Source organism: Nuphar pumila, chromosome 5, assembly GCF_984573655.1.
Source record: "Nuphar pumila chromosome 5, dmNupPumi1.hap1.1, whole genome shotgun sequence".
Taxonomy (NCBI): Eukaryota; Viridiplantae; Streptophyta; class Magnoliopsida; order Nymphaeales; family Nymphaeaceae; genus Nuphar; species Nuphar pumila.
The window spans coordinates 109,500,437-109,513,833 of NC_143253.1; positions in this window are offsets into that span (position 1 = coordinate 109,500,437).

Here is a 13,397-nt window from a genome sequence, read left to right on the forward strand (position 1 = left end):
CAATGCCATGTCCTCGGTGAGGTTCAAAGCATTCATATCCTTTCCTATCACCTCCATCCATGTCTTTCTAGGCCTACCCCGACCTCTTTTAACCAATATATTGTCTCATTTCTCCATCCTTCTAACTAGAGCATCATTAGGCCTTCGCCGAATATGTCCAAACCACCGTAAATGATTCTCTCTCATCTTATTTTCAATGGGTGCAATGCCTACCTTCTTTCGTATCTCCTTGTTCTGAATCTTATCTTTTATTGTATTTCCACACATCCATCTCAGCATACGCATCTCAGCTACACTCATTTTTTGAATATGATGTCTCTTGGTAGCCCAACAATTTGTACCATATAGTAAAGCGGGTCAAATTGTCATCCTATAAAACTTTTCCTTCAACCGCAATGACATTCTACGATCGCACAACACTCCAGTTGAACTTTTCTATTTCATCCACCCAACCTTTATCCTATGATTTACATCTCCATCAATTTTCCATACTTTTGAATGATATATCTCAAATATTTGAAACAATCATGCACCAGTATTTCTTGCTCACCAAGCTTCACTACACTCCCATCACTACTTCGTTGCTTACTAAACCGACATTCTATATATTCTGTCTTACTCTTACTCAACTTAAAACCTCTTGCTTTCAATATCTGTCTCCATAATTCTAACTTAGCATTAACCCCAGCTCTAGACTCATCAATCAAAACAATATCATCAGCAAACAACATACACCATGGCACATTTTCTTGAATTGATCTCGTAAGCTCATCCATCACTATAGCAAATAGGAAAGGGCTTAAAGCATATCCTTGATGTAACTCAACCGTTATAGAAAAATTGGTTGTCACCCCTTCACAAGTGCGGACATTGGTTACTACTCCTTCATACATATCTTTAATTATACTAATGTACTTGAGAGAAACACCTTTCTTCATCATTGTTCACTAGAGAACGTCCCTAGGTACTCTATCATATGCCTTCTCCAAAACAATAAAAACCATATGCAAATCTTTGTTCCTCTCTCTATTTCTCTCAATAAGTTGTCTAAGAAGATGTATAGCTTCCATAGTTGATCTTCCAGGCATAAAACCAAATTGATTCTCCGATATCATGACAATCTTACTCAACCTAGACTCAATCACCCTCTCCCAAAGTTTCATAGTATGACTCATGAGTTTTATACCACGATAGTTTGTGCAATCTTGTATATCACCCTTATTCTTATATAGAGGCACCAAAGTACTCTTCCTCCACTCATTAGGCATCTTATTTGTCCGCCAAATCTTGTTAAAAAGATTTGTCAATCATTCTAAACCTTTCTCTTCCAAGCACTTCCAAGCCTCGATAGGTATACCATCTGGGCCAACTGCCCTTCTTGATTTCATTTTCTTCAAAGCCTCTGTAATTTCTTTCTTTTGAATCTTGCGCATGAAGTCACGATTCATCTCATGAAAAGGAATGGAGAAATCTCCAAGATCTTTAGCATGACTTTCATTAAATAGCTTATCAAAATAATATTTTCATCTCTCCTTAATCTCCTCATCTTTGACTAAAACCCTTTGTGTTTCATCTTTGATACATCTAACCATACCCAGATCCCTCGATTTCCTATCTCTCATCTTTGCAAGCCTATAAATATCCTTCTCGCCCTCTTTGGTATCCAACTTGTCATAAACCTCCTTATATACCTTATCTCTAGCATTCTGAACTACTTTTTTAGCTTCCTTCTTTGCTATCATATACTTCTCCAAATTCTCATTATCACGACTCTTATTTAGATTTCTATAATACTCTCTTTTAACCTTAATAGCTAATTTGACATCCTCGTTCCACCATGATGTATCCTTACCTAGTGGTGCACCGCCTTTAGACTCACCCAATACCTTCTTAGCTACATTTCTCATGCCACCCACTATCTTATTCCACATTGATTCTGAATCCTCCTCGAGACACCAATTAGCTTCCTTAACTACCTGCTCTACAAACATTCTTTGTTTAGCTCTTTTCAGTGCCCACCACTTAATTCTAGGATTTATCCTATGTCTATCTCTTTTGCGGCATTGTCTAATTCTAAGATCTAAAATTAAGATTCTATGTTGTGTAGCTACACTTTCTCCCGGTATAACTTTACAATCGATGCAACAACCCCTATCTCTCTTTCTAAGTAGGAAAAAATCTATCTGACTCGTATTAACCCCACTTTTAAATGTTACAAGGTGAGACTCCCTCTTCCTAAACCAAGTGTTTGCTAAGATCATATCATAAGAAAAACCAAAATCTAAAATCCTTTCTCCACTTTCGTTTATTTCTCCTATACCATAGCCTCCATGGATACTCTCAAATCTATCCCTACTAATGCCTACATGCCCATTAAGGTCACCACCGATGAAAAGCCTTTCTCCATAAGATATTCCTTGTACTACTCCATCTAAATCTTTCCAAAATTGACGCTTAATGGAATCATCTAAACCTACTTGAGGTGCATAAACACTAATAATATTAATAATATCCGTACCTAATACTAATTTAATAAGTAAAATCCTATCACCCTTCATACGGACCTCAACTACATTATCTATAAACTCACGACTCATAACCATCCCTAGTCCATTCCTATTCCTATTTATTCTTGTATATCAAATCTTATATCCCCAAGGTTCTATCACTTTTGCTTTCTCACCTACCCATTTGGTCTCTTGTAGACATAAAATATCAATCTTTCTCCTACGCATAACATCTACTAACTTTACCAACTTACCAGTTAAAGACCCTATGTTCCAAGTGGCTAACCTAATTTTATGGTCTTGAACTAACTTCTTTACCCCCACCCGTCCAACAAAGTGAGGGAACCCTTGCCTATTTGACACCACACCCGTGCGCCGGTGTGACGCGTCGCTTCCAGGCGACGACCTAGAAACCCTTGCCCATTTATCACTGCCTCTGGGCCTATAGAGTACAGTGTGTCGCTCAGTAGGGAACGCCCCAACGAAATTCTCATATTGGTTCATATTCATAGGGTATGACTAAGTTTTTATGATGGTTGTCACTGGCCTACCACAACCCTCCTCCTTTATCCGGGCTTGGGACCGGCAGTGTATAACTAAACAGTTATACACAGGCGGAGTTTGCTCATATGTGTTATAAAGTAGTAAAAAAACTTTATATATGATTTTATCATGCTCATATGTGTTCTAAGGCAGTAAAAAAATTGTATATCTGACAGGCACCAGAGCTTATATTAAATGCAGACGAAGTTCCTCTGTCCTGAAAAAAGTTGCACAACTCATTACAGACAATGTTGGGAATGACTTCATTTAAAAAGTACTGCATTTTATCCTCAAGACGCTGACAGACACCATCCCAAGACATAGTAGGGTCATTAGGACGTTGAGAGTTGATGCTGGTGGGAGAACTCTGTGGGCTCGGACTGCAGGAGGCAACGACTGGTGTGGTGTTCATGTTACTCCCAAACCCGAACACACGAATGTCATGCAATACATTCAAATTGTTTCAAATCATTCACATCAAGTATTTCAATACATTCAAATAATTCAAATCAAGTATTGCAATACATTCAAATCATTCAAATTATACACATCAAGTATTGCAGTAATACATTCAAAATATTCAAATCATTCACATCATGTATTGTAATAATACATTCAAAACATTCAAATCAAGTATTGCAATAATACATTCAAAACATTCACATCAAGTATTGCAATGATTTGGACATGATATGTTATTTTCTTGATCCTTGAAATACAACATATAGTGATTTGGACAAGCATCTATCTTTTTATATCTCATATCTAAAGCGTTGACCATAACTTTCGCACGATAGAAATTTTGTGACAATTTATCATCTTTGGGCAACATACTCTTCACAATCATGCACAAACGGTCAAAACATGATTGACTCAAATTATACTCAGACTTCAAATTTATTAGTTGAAGAACTGCAGACAAGATAGTGTTACTCTTGCAACCGTTCCAAAGTGGCTCATCAGCATCTCTAAGTAAATCATAAAATCTACTAGTTGTATCGTTTGATGTTTCTTCATCTACTACAGTTCTTACATCACTAGAACCCAAAGCAGAACCGAGTTCTGTTCCTGCGGCATCAAATATCAAAGCCATATATGGATTATCGTGCATCATATTCATTTGTGCATCAAAATTGTTTTTAAATTCTTCTCCATGAAACATCCAATTTTGATAATCACTCACAAAACCCTTCCTGTATAGGTGATGTCTAACGTCATTGGTTTTACAAATCGATTTTTCTTATAAATCTTGCAGGGACACCTAATCCGACCTGTGAGATCCACTGTACTGACACTTGCAGTTGCAAATTCAATAAAACTTTCAACACCATCCATATATTCATGCGATTACTCATTGTCAACTATCCTACAGTACATTCATTTACGGTTTGCAGTCATTTTGTCGTATGATGTTACAAAATGTATCCTAACCAGTTAAAAGAGAACCATTAGAATGCTATGATGAAGAAAATATCAAATTTATCATGTAATATATGATATCATACAATCACAAGAATTATGATGATGCATTGATAACTTAATATTTTCATGTGCAAACTATTCATAACATGATACATTAATTTGAAGCATACTTTCATTATACAATTTCATATGGAAGTCATAATTAAATTGAAAGTAACTACATGCAAGCATGGATACAATCACATCAAACATTGCAATACATGAAAATCATTCATATAAAAAAATATCAAACATGTACCTGCAGCAAACACACTTCAATATCTAGCTAACACTACAAGAAAATTGTTAATTAGCGACGGAAATTAGCGACGGATTTTTCCCGTCGCTACTTAGCGACAGATTAGCTAGAGATAGAATCTGTCGCTAATTTGCGATGAATTAGCGAGGAAACGACTTTTATCGCTAATCTGTCGCTACTTAGCGACGGATTAGCGACTGCATGTTTTTGTCGCTACTTTTGATTACAAGAACACCATTTTAGCGACGGATTTAGAGAGGGAACTCTGTCGTCGCTAATCCGTCGCTAATTAGCGACGGCTTAGCGACAGAATATATTCCATCGCTTTTTTGGTATTTGGGTTTCGCGACGGCTTAGCGACGGAATTTTTCCGTCGCTAAGCCGTCGCTAAATGTCGCGTAAATCCCTAATCCCATCCCTCTTTCTCTTTTCCCTGTTTCGCTGTATTGCTCCCTCCCGCCGCCCGTCGGCTCTCGCCACCGTCCGGCCACCGCCGCTCGCCAGCCGCCGCTCCCCGTCCACCGCTCGCCAGTCGGCGCTCGCCAGCTGCCGCTCCCCGTCAACCTCCCGCCACCGTCCGGCGAAGCGCAGGTAATATTCTTCTTCTTCTTCTTCTTCTTCTTCTTCTTCTAAACGCAGGGGGTACGCCCCTTCCCTGCCGGAAACGGAGGGGGTTTAACCCCCTGCCGTGCTTTCCGGCAGGGGGGGTCGACCCCCTGCGTTTCCGGCAAGGGGGGTCGACCCCCTGTCGGAAAGGCATGGGGGGTCGACCCCCTGCCGGAAACGCATGGGGGGTCGACCCCCCTGCCGTAAAGGCACGGCAGGGGGTCAACCCCCCATGCCGGAACTGCCTTTCCGGCAGGGGGTTTAACCCCCTTCCCTGCCGGAAAGGCAGGGGGTTTAACCCCCTGCCGTGCTTTCCGGCAGGGGGGTCGACCCCCTGCGTTATGCTGCCTAAGTGACTTGTCAAAAAAAAAAAAATCTGTTTTTGAATGCCTATGCTGCCTATATGAATCGTTTGAAAAATAAAATCTGTAGTAGGAATAACATGCTGCCGATGTGTATTGCTTTTGAAAAAAACAATCTGTTATGAGATATATTATGCTGTCTATGTGAATTGATTTCAAAAAAATCTGTTTTTTAATGCATATGCTGCCTATGTAAATCAGTTTGAAAAAAAAATCTTTAGTAGGAATACTATGTTGCCTATGTGTTTGTTTTTAGAAAAAAAATTTGTTATGAGATACCTACGTTGCCTATGTGATCTGTTTTGAAAAGAATTTTTGTTATGGATACCTATGCTGCCCATGTGATCTCTTTTTAAAAAAAAAAAAAGTTATTATGTGATCCCTATGTTGTCCATGTGATTAGCTTGAAAAAAAATTTGTAATATGTGTATATAAGATGTCCATATGGTTTTAAGTGTAGTTTGCATATATGTTGTCCATATGGATTTTAAGTTGAAATTTTTTTTGTAATGTATATATACAAGTTGTCCATGTTGTTCAATTTGTTAGTTTGTTAATGTCTACTGGTAGTTAGTTTTACTTCAATTTGTTTTCTTGAAATCTGGTTAGTTAGAGTATTTCAATCTATTAGTCTTTTATAATTATATTTTTCTTAGATAGATTGGTATTTAATGTTCTCACAATCAGTTAGTTAGATTAGGGCTATTTGAATTCTTTATGATAGTGGTGGTTAAACGGAGTTCACATCTTTTCTAGTAAACTAATTGATTGATTTACTATTCCTTTGCTAAGTAGTTCAGATTAGAAATTGTCTATGACTTTATGTTAGTCGACTGGTTCAACATGTTATAGCTGGTTTGTTAAATTAGCATCTTCTAGTTAGATTTGGCTTAACATATATACTATTTTTCTTTTCTCTTCTTTCAATTAGTTAGAGTTGTTTTAATTTGTTTTAATTTTTTTAGTTAGTGTTTCATCTTGTTTCATGATTAGTTAGTTTGTTACTTAATTTGTTTTGTTTTTGTGCAGATTTTTCAACGGAACCAACTCGTGCTCGGCCACCTGTGGTAAGTAAATGACAAAAACAATGCAAATCGGGTAAATACCCGTGGTGAGTAAGTGATGCAAACGTATCACATGTTATTTAATTTATTGAATGCAGCACTTTATTGTTCACACACTCACTTAGTTGTTGATATCTAGGACTGCTTTGTTGGAGTTCGGAGATCATGCTGAGCATGATTTTAATGTAGAAATATGGAAGTGTTCTTATTTTTGGAGTACGGAGTCCATGCTAAGCATGGTAGTAGTTAGTGAGATATTGAAGTGTGTTTGCTGCAGGTACATGTTTGCCATTTATTTGATATGAATGATTATGATGTATTGCAATGTTTGATGTAATTGTATCAATGTTTGCATGTAGTTACTTTCAATTTGATTTTGACTTCCATGTGAAATTTTATAATAAAAGCATGCTTCAAATGATTGTATCATGTCATTAATAGTTTGCACATGAAAATATTAAGTTATCAATGCATGCATCAAAATTCTTGTTATTGTTTGACATAGTATATTGCATGATAAATTTGATATTTTCTTCATCGTCGCATTCTGATTCTTTTTTTCTTAATTCGTTGGGATACTATTCGTAACATCATACGACAGAATGACTGCAAACCGTGAATGGATGTACCGTAGGATAGTGGACAATGAGTTATCGCATGAATATATGGATGGTGTCGATAGTTTTATTGAATTTGCAACGGCGAGTGTCAGTACGGTAGATCTCACAGGTCGGATTAGGTGTCCCTGCAAGATTTGTAAGAATAATCGATTTGTAGAACCTCATGGCGTTAGACATCACCTATACAGGAAGGGTTTTGTGAGTGATTATCAGAACTGGGCGTTTCATGGAGAAGAATTTAGAAACGATTTTGATGCACGGGTGAATGTGGTGCACGATAATCCATATACGAATTTGATATTTGATGCTGCAGGAACAAATGTGGGTTCTGCTATGAGTTCTAGTGATGTAAGAACTGGCGTAGATGAAGAATCACCAAACGATGCAGCTAGTAGATTTTATGATTTACTTAAAGATGCTGATGAGCCACTTTGGAACGGTTGTGAGAGTCACACTATCTTGTCTGCAGTTCTTCAACTAATGAATTTGAAGTCCGAGTATAATTTGAGTCAATCATGTTTTGACCGTTTGTGCATGATTGTGAAGAGTATGTTGCCTAAAGATGAGAAATTGCCACAAAATTTCTATCGTGCGAAAGTTATGGTCAACGCTCTAGGTATGGGTTACAAAAAGATTGATGTTTGTCCAAATCACTGCATGTTGTATTTCAAGGAGCAGGAAAACGACATATCATGCCCGTCATGTGGGCATCCTCGGTTCAAGCCAAAGACAAAAGGCAATGGTAGCACGAGATCAAAGGAAGTTTCATACAAGTCGCTCCGCTACTTTCCTATCACTCCTAGATTGCAGCGATTGTATATGTCTTCAAAGACAGCTAAACACATGAGATGGCATGCAAATAAAGTTCGACACGATGAAAACAAGATCACGCATCCTGTTGACGCTGAAGCTTGGAAGCACTTTGATCGTACTCATCAGAACTTCGCAATGGAAGTGCGAAATGTTAGACTCGGTCTATGTACAGATGGATTTAATCCATTTGGGGGTAGATCAGCTCCATACTCATGCTGGCCAGTATTTGTAACTCCATACAACCTTCCACCAAGCTTGTGTATGAAACGTCCAAATCTTTTCTTGTCTCTGTTGATCCCTGGTCCGACCTCACCTGGCCAAAATCTTGATGTATATCTAAGGCCATTGATTGATGAATTAAAAGTACTGTGGGATGACGGTGTTACCACGTATGATGCCCACAAAAAACAAAATTTCAACATGAAGGCCGCTGTTCTATGGACAATCAGTGACTTCCCTGCATATGGTATGTTATCTGGTTGGAGCACACATGGGAGGTTGGCTTGTCCGTACTGCATGGAGGATTCCAAAGCTTTTAGATTGAGGCATGGAAGGAAGCTTTGCTGGTTTGATTGCCATCGTCGATTTCTACCCAGCGATCATCCGTTCCGACGTCAAAAGAATGCATTTACAGCAGGCACAACTGAAATGGAAGGTCCATCCTCAAGATTGTCTGGCATAGAGATTTTAAGAAGATTGCGATACTTTCCAGATGTATTAACAGATGCCCGCAGTCCTACACCCTTCCGTGGATTTGGGAAGGAACACAATTGGACAAAAAAATCTATTTTTTGGGAACTACCGTATTGGCCGACCCTATTGATACTACATAATTTGGATGTGATGCATGTAGAGAAAAATGTGTTTGATAATGTGTTCAATACAGTAATGAATATTAAAGGAAAAACGAAGGATAATCCGAAGGCCCGTATGGATTTAAAATTAATATGTAAAAGACCAGAATTGGAACTCAAAGAGTATAATGGCAAAGTACTGAAACCAAAGGCGAAGTACGTGCTCGGACCTGATCAAATAAAACATGTATGTCAATGGTTGAGACAACTGAGATTTCCAGATGGATATGTCTCTAACATTGCTCGGGCTGTGAAGATTGACGATGGACAGTTATATGGGTTGAAGAGCCATGATTGTCATATCTTTATGCAACGATTGATACCCCTAGCATTCCATGATATGTTAGACAAACCTATATGGGGGGTATTGTCTGAGTTGAGCGGATTTTTCAGAACATTGTGCGCATCGGAGGTCATTGTATCAGATGTAAAGAATCTCGAGGACTCTGTCATCACCACTGTTTGTCTGTTAGAAAAGATATTTACGCCAGCATTTTTCGATGTTATGGAACATTTGATCATACATTTGCCATATGAACTAAGGGTTGGTGGCCCTGTGCAATATCGATGGATGTACCCATTTGAAAGGTATATGTTTTTTTATATTTGTCTCTTTAATGACAGATATTTAAAATTTGAAATGTATATTCTTGTCAGATGCATGTTCGACCTAAAAAAAAGGTTCGTAATAAAGCAAGAGTAGAAGGCTCTATTTGTGAGGCGTACACTTTAGAAGAGATTTCAAATTTCTCATCTATGTACTTCGAACCTCATATTTCAACACGTTACACATGCCCGCCCCGTAACGATGATGGAGAACAAGTAACTGTAGCTGACAAGCTGTCGATATTTCAACGACTTGGGCATGCATTTGGTAGTTGCCGATCAAGGCTATTGACAGATCGAGAGCAAGATGCAGCACACATCTATATTCTTTTTAATTGTTCAGCGATCGACCCATACATCGAGTAAGTATATGTATATGCAACTCAATTATAAATCCTTTTATGTTCTATATGTGGATACATGGCTCGGTAATATAAGTATTTGTGGTTTGCAGACGATTTGATCTGGAGTTGAAAAGCAAAGTTTCACATCTCACTAATGCAGAAGTACAAAAAGAACGTGAAACTAAGTTTGTGGAGTGGTTGAAACAGTTGGTAAAGAAGCTAACATAAATTTTGTACTTATAAACAACACTAAGTTACTTAATTGATCGTGATCACAATAATTGTTTATGTCTGTGCGTAGGTTCGCCATGGTGATGTTAAAGATCAAGGAATATGTGATTTAGAAAATGGTCCGACCAAAGTTGTGCAATGCTACAACGGGTATATCGTAAATGGTTATCGATTCCATACAAAAGACTACGGTATAAACAAATCAACGATAAATAGTGGCGTGTGTGTCAAGGGTAGCAGCTACGGTGAAAATGAACATGATTACTACGGTGTTATAGAGGAAATAATGGAGTTGACTTACTTAGGCATGAATAACAGGGTTACGGTATTCAAGTGTCATTGGTTTGATCCAACTGCAACAAGACTCGACAAAGCTTCAGGCATTGTGGAGGTGAATCATAAATCCAGGTTTGGAACATATGAACCATTCATATTAGCCTCGCAAGCTCAACAAGTTTATTATACTTCATATCCGAGTATAAAAAAGTCAGATAGAAATGAATGGTGGGCAGTTTGCAAGGTGAAATCCAAACTATACCCCGAGTATGATCAGTTACAAGAAGATGAGTTAGCTGAAGACAGTGATTACTATCAATCAGATGATGTCTGTGACTTCGCTTATGGTCACGATGTTGCGCATGATATGCATGTCATATCTCCATTGGCTGATGAAACATTCATAGAGGAATGTGATCCAAATGATGTACCAAGTGGATGGGCAAACAATGAAGAAGAAGAAGAAGAAGAAGAAGAAGAAGAAGAAGAAAGTCAAACTAGTGACGAGGAAGAATTCTCAAGCTAGTGAGCAAAATCTTATACTAGAAACCTCTATTTAAATGCATTGTAATACTTGATGTGAGTTGTATTGCAATACTTGGTGTGAATGATTAAAAATTTTATTTCAATGTATTGTAATACTTGATACGAATGATTCGAATGCATTGTAATACTTGATGTGAATGATTTCAATTATCTGAATGTATTATAATTTATGCAATTAACGAATGATTTGAATTAGTGCAATACTTGATGTCAATGATTTGAATTATTTGAATGCATTGCAATGCTTGATGTGAATGACTTGAATGCATTGTAATACTTGATGTGAATTATTTGAATGTATTGTATGACATATGTTATTTGTTAGAATATGGTTCGTGGAGGTTATATTAGTCGCTCATCCAGTAGTTGTCAGGCTCAGCCTTCATCTTAACGGGCTCCTGTGATAGGTATATCATATAACTAATTGGATGCTTGATTAGTTCAAATGCGCATTCTGAGAACTTGGTGTGTATTTTTTTACAGATGATGTTGCGCCTGTACACGACCCACCTACACCAGTTGATCGCACAAGTCAACAACCAACACAGGAAACAGGGTCTTCACAGGCTGGCACAAGAAGACTCATTCGAATAGTGTATATCGATAATCGACCGTAAGTATTTTGTTTTCAATTATTGCATATCTTTTAAATATTTTATATTGATATTTACTGTGTAACAATTCATGTGCAGCACGAGGTTTGAGCCACAAGAAGTAGTACGGGAGATTAGGAATTCACTTCTTCAACATCTACCAGGACCAGTTGCTCAATGGAAAGAGTACCCAAAGGAGGTATTAGACAGATTGTGGTCCTCATTCATGGTATACAGTTGTTCCTCATAGTTAATGTGTTTCATATTTAATTTATTTAAGCAATGTCTACTAACTTTCTGAAAATATTTGTAGGCTTCGAATCGCTTTGCAACTACGGTGGAAGAAAATGATGCAAGGAAGGTGTGGCAGAAGGTGGCTGCCAATCGATTTGCAGACATGCTGCACACTATGAAGACTGCAGCAAAAAAAGCATCTGGCGTAGTAGATGATCCATTATTGTGGAAGGGCCATGGTCCTATTACTATCAGGAGAGATTACTGGGATGAAATGTGCGATATGTGGGCGGAAGATGCATTTAAAAATCGCTCTGCGAAGGCTTCACAAAATTGATCGAAGATGCCCGAAGCCCATCTACACACAGGTGGATCTAAGACATTTGGGAGCCACCTAAAGAAAATGGTAACTCATCAATATATAATATTAATTTTATAAGTATAGTTGCAAATTTGTGTACTAAATCTTTTGTCATTTAACTTCGCAGGAAGCAGAAAAAGGAGGCAGTGTACCATATAAGGATGTGTTTGTAGAAACACATAAACGGAAGACCACGGGAGTCTTCGTATCAGAGAAGGCGAGAACGACAACGGTATGTATTAATTCTATTAATAATCATTGCAATATATATGCAAGTCATCATAATGTTATCATTAATTATTAATGAATACTTTAAACATTATTTTGTAGGAGGCATATGAGCAACAAATGGTAGAGCGATATGGTGAAGACGCTACTCAGCATCCATCATTTGATCCTACAGCATGGGTGACTGCAGCAGGTGAACCCAAAAAAGGTCGCGTGTTCGGGTTTGGGAGTAATATGAACACTTCACCAGTTATTGGTTCTTCCAGTTACGGCTCACCAACTTCTTGCGCCGACATAAGCTCCAAGCAGCCGACTATTCTTTCCGGTGATGATGTACGCGAGATCATTAATGAATCACTGAATAACTACTTCCAATACACCGTCGCCCCCTTTCTCCGAAATGAGATCAAGGCCGCTGTTCAGGATAGGGGATCTTCGATTCCAGGTCCCTCTCAGGTATAATCACATATATAGTTTTTTTGACTATCTTAAAGCACATCTGAGCATGGTAGAATCACATATAGAGTTTTTCTAGATGCCTTAGAACACATATGAACATGCTATAATCACATATTCAATTTTTTTACTGCCTTAGCACACATATGAGCATGATAGAATCACATATAAAGTTGCTTTGCCTGCCTTAGAGCACATATGAGCATGCTATATTCACATATTCAATTTTTTTACTGCCTTAGCACACATACGAGCATGATCGAATCACATATATAGTTTTTTGCCTGCCTTAAAGCACATCTGAGCATGGTAGAATCACATATAGAGTTTTTTTATATGCCTTAGAACACATATGAACATGCTATAATCACATATTCAATTTTTTGACTGCCTTAGCACACATATGAGCATGATAGAATCACATATATATATA